Source organism: Megalops cyprinoides, chromosome 6, assembly GCF_013368585.1.
Source record: "Megalops cyprinoides isolate fMegCyp1 chromosome 6, fMegCyp1.pri, whole genome shotgun sequence".
In the NCBI taxonomy this organism is placed as follows: domain Eukaryota; kingdom Metazoa; phylum Chordata; class Actinopteri; order Elopiformes; family Megalopidae; genus Megalops; species Megalops cyprinoides.
Genome location: NC_050588.1, coordinates 28,626,735 through 28,639,407, shown reverse-complemented (window position 1 = coordinate 28,639,407; position 12,673 = coordinate 28,626,735). Strand labels below are relative to the sequence as shown.

General features: G+C 44.4%; 1 protein-coding gene across 4 annotated transcripts in view; it reads right to left on the bottom strand.

Moving 5' to 3' along the window:
* ip6k1 (inositol hexakisphosphate kinase 1) overlaps positions 1-12,673 on the bottom strand; it is a 32,974-nt gene that overhangs the window by 16,313 nt on the left and 3,988 nt on the right. Inside the window, exon 1 of one of the 4 annotated variants that reach the window (XM_036531889.1) lies at positions 5,002-5,064. The exons of the other annotated variants lie outside the window; for them this stretch is intronic. The gene's annotated coding sequence lies outside the window, so the exon portion shown is untranslated. Of the gene's footprint in view, positions 1-5,001; positions 5,065-12,673 lie in introns of those variants that run through there. 4 annotated transcript variants of the gene reach the window in all.

The following is a 12,673-nucleotide window of genomic DNA, read 5'->3' as shown; positions in this document are numbered from 1 at the left end:
CCCATACAGCTGGTCTTTTTCAGGACGAACACTCCACTGATGGATTAGTGCAAGGGGAGAACCCCCCCATACACACATACATACACACACACTCACGTGGCCCCGCCCCTTGGTTCCATTCCGCAAAGTCTGTTAACACTTCAGGGATGTCTTCATTATGGCAGACGTGACACAATGCACGTTCTTACCCCCTTCCCTCAGCCTCATCCACGCGATGTCAGGGCCACAACACCCCGCACCTGCCGGTTTGGGCACAGGTGCTCGGGCGTAATGGTGGCGGGAGCCAGATACAGGACCAGTAAAGAAACACAAAACTCACAGCATTTGTTAACACTGAGTACCTTGAGTCATCAGGAGATAGATCTCTGTCTGCCAGGAGGGAGTGTCTACATCAGCACGGAGCAGGGAGGGGCGGCCAGCTCGTCAGCGGACCGCATTTGCATTAGATGATACACTTCAGTCACCGAGCCATGACCAATTTCATTACCGCAAGGACAGTGTCAGGCACAGCAATGACAAACACTTTTGGGCTGATTTGACCAAGCTCAACTAAATGTGGACAACGCCTCTTACACCAAAAAAATTCAGATTCCGTTAAGTTCTGCTGTGTGCAAACCCACAGTATTACTGCTGCAAGTGTCGGGTGGCAGTGTGGTGTAGTGGTAAGGAGCAGGGCTTGTAACCAAAAGCTTGCTGGTTCGATTTCCGGCTGGGGCACTGCCGCTGTACCCTTGGCAAGGCACTTAACCCACAATTTCCTCAGTAAATGCAGCTATATAAATGGACAACACGTAAAAACTGTAACCAATGTAAGTTGCTCTGGATAAGATCTGCTAAATGACAACACTAATTAATAATAAGTAATATAATGTACTGTACTGTTTGCATCCTTATCATTCTTAAAACTTTGTGAAAATGTTGATGATGATGTTGCTTACGATTACACAGAGAAACACCACGCTCTCTACTCGGTCCTCTGTATGTGCATGTGTATGTGTTAGGGTTGGTCTGTGTGTGTCTTGCATGTGTGTCAACAATGAGCAGCTGACAACAGAGGAATTTTAACAAGGTGTTGCCACATTAAGTGCAGTAGCAGGAGGTCCAGTGATGTGAAAAGGCCTCCTTTGAGCCGAGGTTTCCCTCTGCCCAAAAACACATGGAGTTCGTTAGAGGGACACAGATGCTGTCGTTTCCCATAATCGGTAAACAGCGGAGTCTGGGGAGCGTTCAAGAAGAAAAAATCAAAAATAGAAACAGGGAGGCACAGGCCTGTCCAGCTTTGGTGGAGTCCACTTTTCAAGATGTGCTGTAACAGCCTCTCAAGCTCCAGCAGACAACATGACAGGTTTCAAAATGAAAGGAGGACAGAAAAACTGGCCATGCCGGGGTGTTGCATGCTCGGCCCCCAAGCCAGCTTATTTTCCAAGCTGTTTTTGGCTGTGTTTCACCTCTGACCTCCGGTGGCTCTCTTAAAAAGACCAACAAGTACAAACAGTCTGGCGAGTTTATTCCCTTATGAAGCTAACTGGCAATCTCTCTCCACATCTGACCTGACAGTACCCAGCAGTACCCAGGAGTGCAAACTCACACAGAGAGCCAGAAAAGTTACTCCATATCAGCACAAATACTGACAGTGACTGTAAAAGGCCATGTTGCTTCAACATTTACGAAATTTCAAAACTGTCTTACACCGTGTTATCTCAAATATACTGAACACAGGTATTATTGTTCTAGTTAATTTATATATCGTTAATATCGTAATTATATATAGCTAATACTGTCAGTTGTTACTGTTGACCGTAGGCTTATCCAACAGCACATTAATGGGTCTCGCCTATGAAACTGAAGATAATAGAAAAATGCACATTTGTGCACATTGGTGTTTCCTCTTCCAATTCTAATGCACATTTCTTTTCTGTCATTTTGCCTGTCCCTGTAAAACCACAGCATAGCACACACAATCTTTAACCTTCACCATTTCCCCAACAAACCTTCAGAACCTCCCTGCACCACTTGTAAGCAAAGACACATGATTATACATCAATTCTGACACTGATTTTGGTGGCAGTGGTAGCATGGTGGTTAAGGAGGAGGACTTGTAACCGAAAGGTTGCCGGGTTGATTCCCTGCTGGGACACTGCTGCTGTACTTTTGGGCAAGGCACTTAACCCACAATTGCCTCAGTAAATATCCAGCTGTATACATGGATAACATCGTACAAAACTGTAACCTATGTAAGTCGCTCTGGATAAGAGCGTCTGTTAAATTCCAACAATGTAATGCAATCTAATGTAGCATATCCTACCTTCCCCAGAAGCCAACACAGCTGCCTCACCTGCATTAACCAGAAGCACAGCCTTCGCACAACACAAACACATGCATGCAGTGTCTGACTGACTGTCAGTAACAGCAGCACAACATGCACTAAGTACAACTGCATCTCTGTCACTTCACTTGGCTTATCACTTTTCAGGTTTGGGAGCAGCAGATATTTAGATCTGCTCCTTCTTGCTGTGACAGATACTACTGACACCATTAGTGCCAAGAAATCCCTGCCGCCTCTCTCTCACACCTTGCGTTAAAAAGCTGCTAAGACCACACAGCGAGATTCGAAAAATAAACGCGGCCCCTTAACCACGACGAGGTGCCGTGGCGTAGCAAGTTGGCGACGTTGGTGCAACTGCTGATAACACTACTCGAGAAAGGCCCAAAGGCCATGCAAACAGCAATAATCTCCGCCGCTCTGAGGAGTTTCCACTGTGGTCATGTGCAGGCTGGGTATTTACAAATGAGATTTGAGGATCTCTAGTACTTACATCATCTGGTTCCATGACATTAGATTCCAGTTCCAGATTAAAGGCTATTTCTATCTGCTGTGCTGAGGGGAAAAGCATTCTCCTTACGCACCACACCAAAAGAGTATGTAGCTTCCAGGAAAAGCCCTCTGCTAGTTTTCCTTACAGACTTCAGAGTATTTTATGTATATGCAAACACATATGTATATACATACAGATATATATATATATATATATATATATATATATATATATATATATATATATATATATATACATAAGGAATAGTGGTGCACCAAATTCTGTGCTGTAGTATGTCATACCAGCAGTATACCGCTGCTCCACGCGTGAACAGAGGCACCCAGAATATGGCACATCAGCGGGTGAAAAAGGCATACCAGAATCCCTGACTCCAAAACAAATCCCACACATTAGTCAATACATCCGTAATTGTGTGAAGTGCCATTTTGTTGATGGTAGTGTTCTGGATCCCCACCTAGACCATTCTCTGCAAATTGTAATCATACTGTGGAGGACATCCCATCGCTACTTGTAACAGCATAATAGTGCAGAGTTTCCTATACCATAGGCATAAGATGGTAAAAAGATGACCTTGCTGGAGGCAAAAAGGTGTAAATACCTGCCAGAAATGTTTCAATTTTGCAAAGTACACATGTACTGAGTAGCAAAGTAGCTAATTAGACTCAATACAGTCAGATATAAATTGTATGTGCTATTAGCACATGCTGGTAGCTGCTCAAGAAAACATAAATAGGATGAGCACTGTAGAAATTCTTTGGTAGAAGGGACTGTGTTTTGTATGTCTACACTAAATAGGAAGGTTAAGAAATGATTATTGTGATCAACAATGATCTCCATTTTCATACGAAAAAGTATATTCACCTGTTTTAATATGCCTAAAAGGCATACTTAGAGGACTACATAAAACATCACAAATCCTCCGATTTTACAACAGACTCAAACCTGTCTTTGATGCTATTATGCACCTTGACTGTTGTGCATCAAATGAGGCTACGAAGTCTCATTACAATGGATCTTGATTATGAGAACTACTGTATATGAGAACGGTTCTTGAAGACAAGCACACACTCTTCCTACCATGCAATGTCTGTGGCTGCAGTAAGTCAAAGAAATTAGCTGAAAGCAGCGCCATAACGTAATGCAGTTTAAGGACTTGGTTTCAAAGTAAACTGTAGCACATTGTCAAATTGCCAGAGAAGGTGGAGGCATGTCACCAAGAGAGGCCCAAAACAACTTTGCAAACTAAAAAGAAATTTACTGAAGTTCAACAATAAAGAAAGTCAAGAACAAATCATCCAGATTGTTTCTTTGGGGCCTCAGGTGTTTAAGGGCGTGATGTTATTGTCCTCCCGGCACTGAAGGCATAAGCAAAACAGTGTGGACTGTGTGGATTGTGGACCGCTGACTGGAGCAATTCACAGTTGCTTTATGTCAGTCAGTGCTGCTGCATGCACGTTCTCCCAGCCACTTACCGAAGTTAAGACACGAGAGATGCACTATTTCTATCCTTTCTAAGATGGAAAAAAAAACAGAGCAATATTATTTGGTGGGGTCCTTGCTTGGAAATTGGGACTCCCTAAAAGGTCCTGAACAGGCAACAAGAGGGAAAAGTGAAAACAAAAGAGCTGATAAATCCATAATGGAAAATTGCTGTAAGTATAACATATACCACCTTTCAAAACTGAGAGATTAGAGATACTGTAATTTCATCAGGGAACACACGGGTGATGCAACCCGCACTGAAAATAAGACCTGGCAGACAGAAGCACAGCTGCTTATCCCTCGCACGCTTTAATATGAAATTCATGAGAGGCGGCTGTTAAGCACTGCAAGCTTCTTTCAAAACTCAACCCAAAACATGGATGTACTTTTCTGGCTCATTCACAGACAGAACTTTAGTCCCTACTACAATAAACAGCAGGGTACAAACGCAAGATCTTCCCCTTTCCTGGTACAGATTTACAGCTTTGGAAGCAAGAGGAAAGTACAGAGAAAGGGAGTACCGTGTTCTGTTGCTTAACAGTGAACTGAAGGTTCACCAGAGAGAAGAAAGAACACTGCAAAAAAGAGAGGCAGGTAAAAAAAACACAAAGAAGAACAGGATGGCTCTCCACTCTTTTCAGGATCCCATATCCATGATCACCAGCCAGATACAGGTACTTACCGTAGCAGAGGCATAATCCTGCAGTCAACGCTTCCACTTTCACCTCTCGTTCTGGAAATGCTCAAGACAGGAACAGGCATAGTCCTCTATATTCCCAAAATTAAGAAAGACTGCCTCTTGGACCGAGGGGCGGGTACAGTGAATTAGAGTCAAAATAACCAAGCCAAAGCCCCCCTCCTTCAGTGTCCGAAAGCACAATTGTGCTAGCGCCCGCAATTGAGTTCACGCTTGAGTAGTCAGCGAAAGAGACAGCTGAGAGGAGGGGAAAAAAACAAGCCCGGCTGTCATGTGGACCTTTGTTTTGACAAAATATCTAAGAGGGAGTGGAAACTGACAGAGCAAGAGAGAGAGAGAGAGAGAGAGGGAGCAAGCAACTGAGACAAGGAGAGAGAGAGGTGACCCCTCTAAGCCTCTTTTCTGCTGTGACAGTCCTGTTTGCAAGCAGGGGTGGCTAGATTAGGGCTCTGCCTCCACTCCAAATCTATTCTCTGACTGCTGGCCCCGGGGCATTAATGGGCTAATTTTAGCTGGCGTCTACCTAGGATTTAGGGGACACTGTTTGAATCAAGAGTGTTATGAAAGTGAGCATGGATGCAGCAGGCCTATCAGGATTTAAGTCTGAGTGCAAGCAAACTAGTCCATGCCATTCCAATCATCTATTAGTTTTTCCAAATATGAACCACAGTAGGGGGCTAAAACAAATATTCCAACACCATGCAGTGCATATTCCCACATCTTACCCTGCAGCTACATGAAAGAGGCAATTGCTGGGCATGAGCATAGGCAACACTTACTTGATATACATCCATCCCTGGCACACAGAGCATGGTGCACAACCTAGAATTTTTTCATCTGGCACATTTTGCAACTTAGAGCCTTGTCAATGTCCGCTGTGAATTCACACTGCGCCTGCAATTGGCAGAGGCACAGCAATGGCTTCAATGCTGAGTGTCACTGGAAACTCGCAAGTGAAGCAATTACTTTATATACTTTATACATACTATATACAGTAACAGTGAGATTAAAAATCCTACTTGTGATGTCAGCATACCCGGGAATGTATCACAGCATATATCCTCCAAATGATGCATGCATAAAATGTACCTTTACAAGTTTCAGGGTAGATGCGTGCTACGAGAACAAAGAGCTGTCATACTGGCATAGCTGAGTTAGCTCCTGATTGAATGGCGCAGGAAAAACAATTACAGAAATTCCCTATAATATTTGAGATGCCAGACTAAAGGGCGGCTCAGTGCATTAAGTGCTGTGATGTGTGGTATGCTTTAGGGCCTCTTGAGTAGCTCAATAGTTAGGGCACTCGCTTTGAAGGCAAGCTGTGCTCTACGGCCCGGGTTTGACCCCAGCAATGTCATCAGCTGATGATGACCAGGAGCCCACAGTGGTGGAAAAAAAAACCCGGCTTCATTTCGCCAGGGATCGGGGGATGGGGGTGCATCGATATGGGGTTGCTCCTCTCGCCATTCCCAGGCACCCTGTGATTCATCAGGGATCTGCAGGTTGCTTGGATGATGTCAGTGAAGTTGCGCCTATCCTCAAATAGGCGCTTAGCTCACTGTAGAGCGCTGGATGACTTACAGTGTGAAAAACAGGCATGCTTGGTGTGCGAGTGTATCGGAGGGTTGCGTGCACGATGCTCCATGCTCCTACATGAGTACATCATTCAAAAAGGGGGGAGCATAGAGGGGAAGAGCATATACAGAATACTTGCGATGACAGCCATCCCAGATTCACACAGCTGTTCTTGTAGGCTCTTCCTGCAATACTGGTGCATTTCCTTCATATGTTTGAATGTAATGTATGGACTTACCAGTTCTGTGTGAACTGTTTTTGTTTTGATGTTTAAATATAGCCTGCTGTTTGCAATGGTTTACTTGCAAACTCTCTCATTAAAAAAGCCCTTTATCAGCTTCTGAAATAGCACTTTCATGGTTTTTAGTTGGATGAATGAGTTTGATGGGAACGAGGTAATTAGGAGAGCCTGTAACTAACTGCCTTAAATGTGGTGCTTGGATTAGTGAGAGAGGGTGCACTGAGAGAAACTTTATGGCTGCAGCCCTGAGAATGCTAACAGTGAATTTTTCCTCTGTATTTCAAAATACAGTACATTCGCAAAGTATAATACACTTTACACCAACTCAGAGCTCAGCAATTTAAACCTCTTTTGTGGCTGAGGGCAACAGCCATCACACGTGGTGTCAGCAGTGGGACAGTTAATCCTTAGTAATTTTGGGGGTGACTCAGGTTTTCTCTGAAATATGTTTTGATTGAGCAAGAATGTATAATGCAGCATGGCTGAGGAAGATCAGTTTGGCACAGTGTACGACACATACAGTTATCCGGTGGCAGAGAAGGGCCACCGCTCTTTTGAAGACCAGAAAGTCTCAGCTGCATGCGGATCAACATGGTGCCCAACTGTTGTAGAGCTCAGTGAGAGAACAGCTGTGTCCATAAGGAGAGCAGTATAGGAACACTAGCAGACATGTGCAGAGTTCTGACTACTGCTTCCCAGAGGGTGACTAGTGCCAGAAGCAGAAGGTAATTGGCTGCCCAGTGCTGTTGTGGGCTGTGTTCTGTGCTCCTCTGAAGGTGTGGCCTCAAAATTCAGTGGCCCATTTATATGCTCAAAGACTGTTGAGAACCACATAATTGCCTTACTTACACATTTTCATTTTCAGTACTCAGCATTTAAGACTATGAGGTGCAGCACCCAACGGTGGGCACAATATGAGATTCAGAGCAGATATACATAATAGTCTTTGCTACAACATACAGTTTGAAAAAGTGGAAACACAAGGCTGTAGCACCTGCGACCCAGGTGACTGAAAAAAGGCCCCATTTTGGACTGACTTGACAACTGTTAACTGGTTTTGTCACACTGTAAAAAACATGTCATGTTTTGGGATGAAAATGAGTCTCTGACAAGAGTAAAAGGGCTCTCAAAGGTTAAACTCTAATCACCTGTATCTCCCCACTGTAGCCCCACAAATCACACTGTAACCAACGTAACCAGAGGCAAACCGAGGTGCAAACAGTTTAGACTTAAGCATCAAGTCTCAATTTGTGATCTTATGAAAGAACTTTTGGCTCCTGGAAGCACTGATTCCAATGGAAAAGGGCCAGCGGGACAGCGGGCTGTGCATACACTGTCACATTTTTCTACCACATTAATTTTACGAAAACACTTTTTCCCGAATGTAATAAATAAAAAAATCTGTTTTTGAAACCATCCATGAAGTTAAAGCAATGCACAGTGACAGGGTTAGTGCTCTCATTCAGAATTCAGATATTATCAAAAAAAAACACAAAACAGAAATATCAACCTCCTCATTCTCAACTTTTTGAGTCAAAACATCATTTAAAAGTGGAACACTGTTTTTACCTAGAGCTGGCAATTAATCAGTCAATTTTGTTCAATACATTCACAGTGTTCAAAACTGTGCCTCTGAAAAGCAGAGTTAAAAGGCTTACATTAGCATAATAAACAATCTGTCTGGAGCCCTGGCTGCCCGCAGATGTAGGCATCTTAAGTAAAATACCATAGCAACACAGACTTTTCCAATGCTCACCCCTAGCTAGGTATTGGCATGGTCTCATATTCCACTGATAGTTCACATTGGAAAATAAACACCTCCATTTTGATGTGGTCTCTCGAAAGCACAAATAACAAGCTAGCCAGCATCTTCACAAATATGGTGAGCAATCTCATTTATTTATACACAAGCAAAAATGGTATAGGTGGTAAGAGGAAATTCATCAACACCTGATTTGATTTAGAAGCCTACCCGTTTCACAAACACGGCACACGCCAGCAACAAGTAAATAGGGACTGCAGGCCTGTGCTGCTGCTGTAGTCAGCAGCACTTGAGTATTGGGTAAGATCAACTGAAACACAAACCCCCCCCAATACTGGCTCAAAATGTAGCTGTACATTTACAGCAAAGGCAAATCATTGGTGAACAAAGCCTCACGCATGAAACTGTCACAGATAAACGCACTGAGCAGCTCAGGGAGAAACTGGGCTTCACCTCACTTGTGTGAGAAGTCTTGCAGGAAGAGATAAAAGAAATAATGCAAATTATGGATGTTTGTGACTGAAGAGGCAAAGAGACACTTTCAAGCAATGCATGTCACTCAAGTGTTCCTTTTTTTCCCCCCAGTATATTGCATGAAGAAACAGTGACGTTGGTGAAATCAACCTGCATACGGTCTTAAACCATTAGCGGAGGGAGATGATACTTACACTCAATAGCACCACAGGAATAATTAGAGTCAACACTACCCCTGGAGTACCAGAGATAGCACATGAGAAAAGGACATCCACTCATGCTGACAAAAGGAAAAAAAGGTCAACGATAAAATAAATAATCTTTACACATAAAATTAGTTCACATGATGAGGGGAAAAAAAGCTGAAAGACACAGGCCATTAGCCAATCAATTAGAACACAGGGTAGATGCACAAAGATCTCATGTTGAACACAATGGGTACAGGCTGTCTTTTCTCCGCCAGCTTCATATTTGTCCCCTTTGAGTGGTCTGAATCAAAAGCCCACCCTGAACCCAGTGCTCTACTGTGACCCCTTCCCAGGTGGCTGGAAAATGAAACCATGCATCACCCTGTCACAGGACCCCTGGGTGCACAAGCCAACCGCGTATAAATCAGTTCGAGCCACAGCTAACCTTGACACACGAATGCGCAGTAGCCTAGTTCAAGGCCAACTGCACCGAGGTTCCTACAGTGCTTGGAGTGTTTCGCTTGTTGCGTTCATTCCATTTCCACTATTTGGATTTAATGCTCATTTATCAGTTGATACTACTTGACAGCATCGAGCCTTACTTTAGCGAATACAAAAAAAAAAAAAAAAAAGCAGCAAGCATGGCACGCTGAGGGAAATACAACTGACCACAGCAGCCACAGCAATCCCTGTGTGGAGCTAACTACTGCCTGTTCAAAAACACAACCACGGTAGTGGTCAGGACATGAGGAGCACTGAGCTCAGGGCTTCAGAAGGGTAAGTTTGAGGACAATTAGTTCAACCGCCAAACCACCATCCGCCCACATAATGGTATGAATGATGTCACACTGAAGTCGGCCTTTCTGTAAACACACCTTTGCAATACATGTAAACACAAAGACCTCTTAAGAATAACTCTGAATCTGGCAGAAAGCAAGGGTAGCGGATCGAGCAGAGACAGAGCAGGATGATTAGAGGAAGCAGAGCCAGTTTGGTCTGAATGCTTAGACGTTAACGTAATAAAGTATACAGCACCATTTTCTTGGCCCCACTCCTGCTGCAGGAAAGAGGAGGATTAGGCAGGTATTCAAATACCGCAGAAAATATTTAAGCGTGATGTCTTGTGTTGGCTTAAAACCCCACCCATTGTGTGGTGCAGCCTAATATTTGGACTGGAGGTAGCGGTGCTGACCAGGGGAATGGGTGTGTGTGTGCGCCTGTGTGGGAAGTGGGAGGGGGTGCGTGTTTCAAGGACTGGCCAGTACTTTAAAACTGCTACAGCAGCAGCATCAACATGCACCTACTTCCCACAAACACAAGTTTTGTGTCTGCAACTTTTTCCCCCTTCATTGTTGCTGAGTGTGTGTGTTTTTATTTTTAATGTTTATGCTTTCCATTGCTGAGCTTTCCAACGGTACAAATCAGGGTGTGTCATAGGACAGAAGGAGTCATGCTGTTAACAAAAACAACAAATGCGGCTGTGCGCTAACTGTTGACTAAACAGAAAAAAACACACTAAATGTAATTCACAGGCATTTAAGGACCAAAACAAGCCGCTTTGCGAGGGATGTGATGTAGCAGTGGCCTCGGACTGTAGGGTGCAGCAGACCAGGGCTGCGTTGCCAAGACGATCGTCTGTAAGTGCCAGGCAGGTCACCGGGAGCACGGGGTGGGAGACGGGTGAGCTCAGGGGTGAGAGCAGAGGCCGCGGAAAGGGGATCGCTCTTGGGACCGGGCCACATAAAACAGGTGACAGGTGCTAATTGATGAGCTGCAACACTTTGCCAACCTGGGAGAAACAGGGTGACGGGGAGAGGGGGCTTGGAGGCGCTGACAAGAGCGAGGGGATGGGAATTCTTCGGATATTAGTCAGCCCGCTGGGCCACATGCATTCACGAGGCAACTGGCAGTCAGCTCCCCAACCCGAGACAACCAAGAGGCAAGCCTCACCAATGCATACTCCAAATCTGGGGGTGCGCTGACCCCCACTGCACTCTCCTGACAACTGGTACCTGTGCTCCTCCTTATAAAAAGGTAGTATACAAAAGATTGCTGAAACTAGCACATTAAGAACAGTCAGACGCTGTCTGCGTGTGCAACGCAACAGTGACAACTGTAGAGAAATACTGAGTGGTCATTCTAGGGTGGCCTGCGCAGGGTAAAAAGGAGCTTTTTGCCATTGTTTACGACCCACGGTTTTCCTTACAGCCTTCTGTGATTCCACACACTCCAAACGGCCGAGCAGATTCAGCGTGACTTCCCCTTTCAGTCTGCTGACCCCATTTTTCCCTGCTTGTTTGCGGAGCCTGGCACCTTCGTGCTGCCTGCATGTGTATCCATGACTTAGCAGAACACTCGACCCAGTGTGCGCTGGTCCGCGGAGCACCATGGAGGAGTATACACAGGGGAACACGCACCACAGATGAACACACGGCGGGCCAGCATGTGCAAAGCCACACATTACCTTTAAAGGACATATAGCTAACCCAATCGTTCCACGCCTGTCTCAGCTCAACACGTGTCACATGGACTTAAACATACAGACGGAAGAGTACCGCTCAAAACATGCCCAACACATAAATGTGAGGGGAGTGTGTGAAGTCACTCTTCAAAGATATGTTCAGAGCAACTCTTTCTTGTGGTAACTTTTTTTTTTTGCATTTTGTGTACCGGTTTATAATTTCTCACATTCTAAGCCATCAAAATCAAACATACAAACATTGAAGGTGAATTGCTAAATCATCAAAATCTAAAAAAACACAGGCCCCCTACCATTCCAACAGCACAGAATAATCACTGGAATTCAAGAGCGCTGAGAAAAATGTATCAACAACTACATTCCAAAGTGGAATGAGGACTGCATGGTGTACAGCTTCAAACATGGCTGAAGGATGAACTGTATTAAAAGAGAACATAATTTTGGCCTTTTTCTCCCAACATCACTGAGTGCTTTACATACAACTTCAAATATCCAGGGCCTGAAAAAAAGCTTTCACTGTAAGAAGAAGAAAAAAAAGACAAATTAGCTTAGTGTACTTGATCAGAAATGTGCGCACACTTTTGATGATGCCTAGCAGCAGGATCCACATTAGGAAGGATTTAGGGAGATTATTCTGATACCACCAGCCTACATGCCCCATCTAAGGTACAAGATATTAATACCTGATCACAGTGAACAACACACTGCCAACACCCACCCCCCCTCCCAAAATCTCCCAGCGGCTGATGCAAAGCATCCTGGGAGTGATCTCCTGTTTACATGCCAAAAAACAAATTTCAAAACACATTGCAGATTACCCCACACACTTGCTAAAAAAATCCAAGTGGAGGATCTGTATGCAACTCAAACACTTCACCTTTCACTATTCAACATCTACATACCCCCAACGTCTTAATGTTATGCATTATAACAGTCTA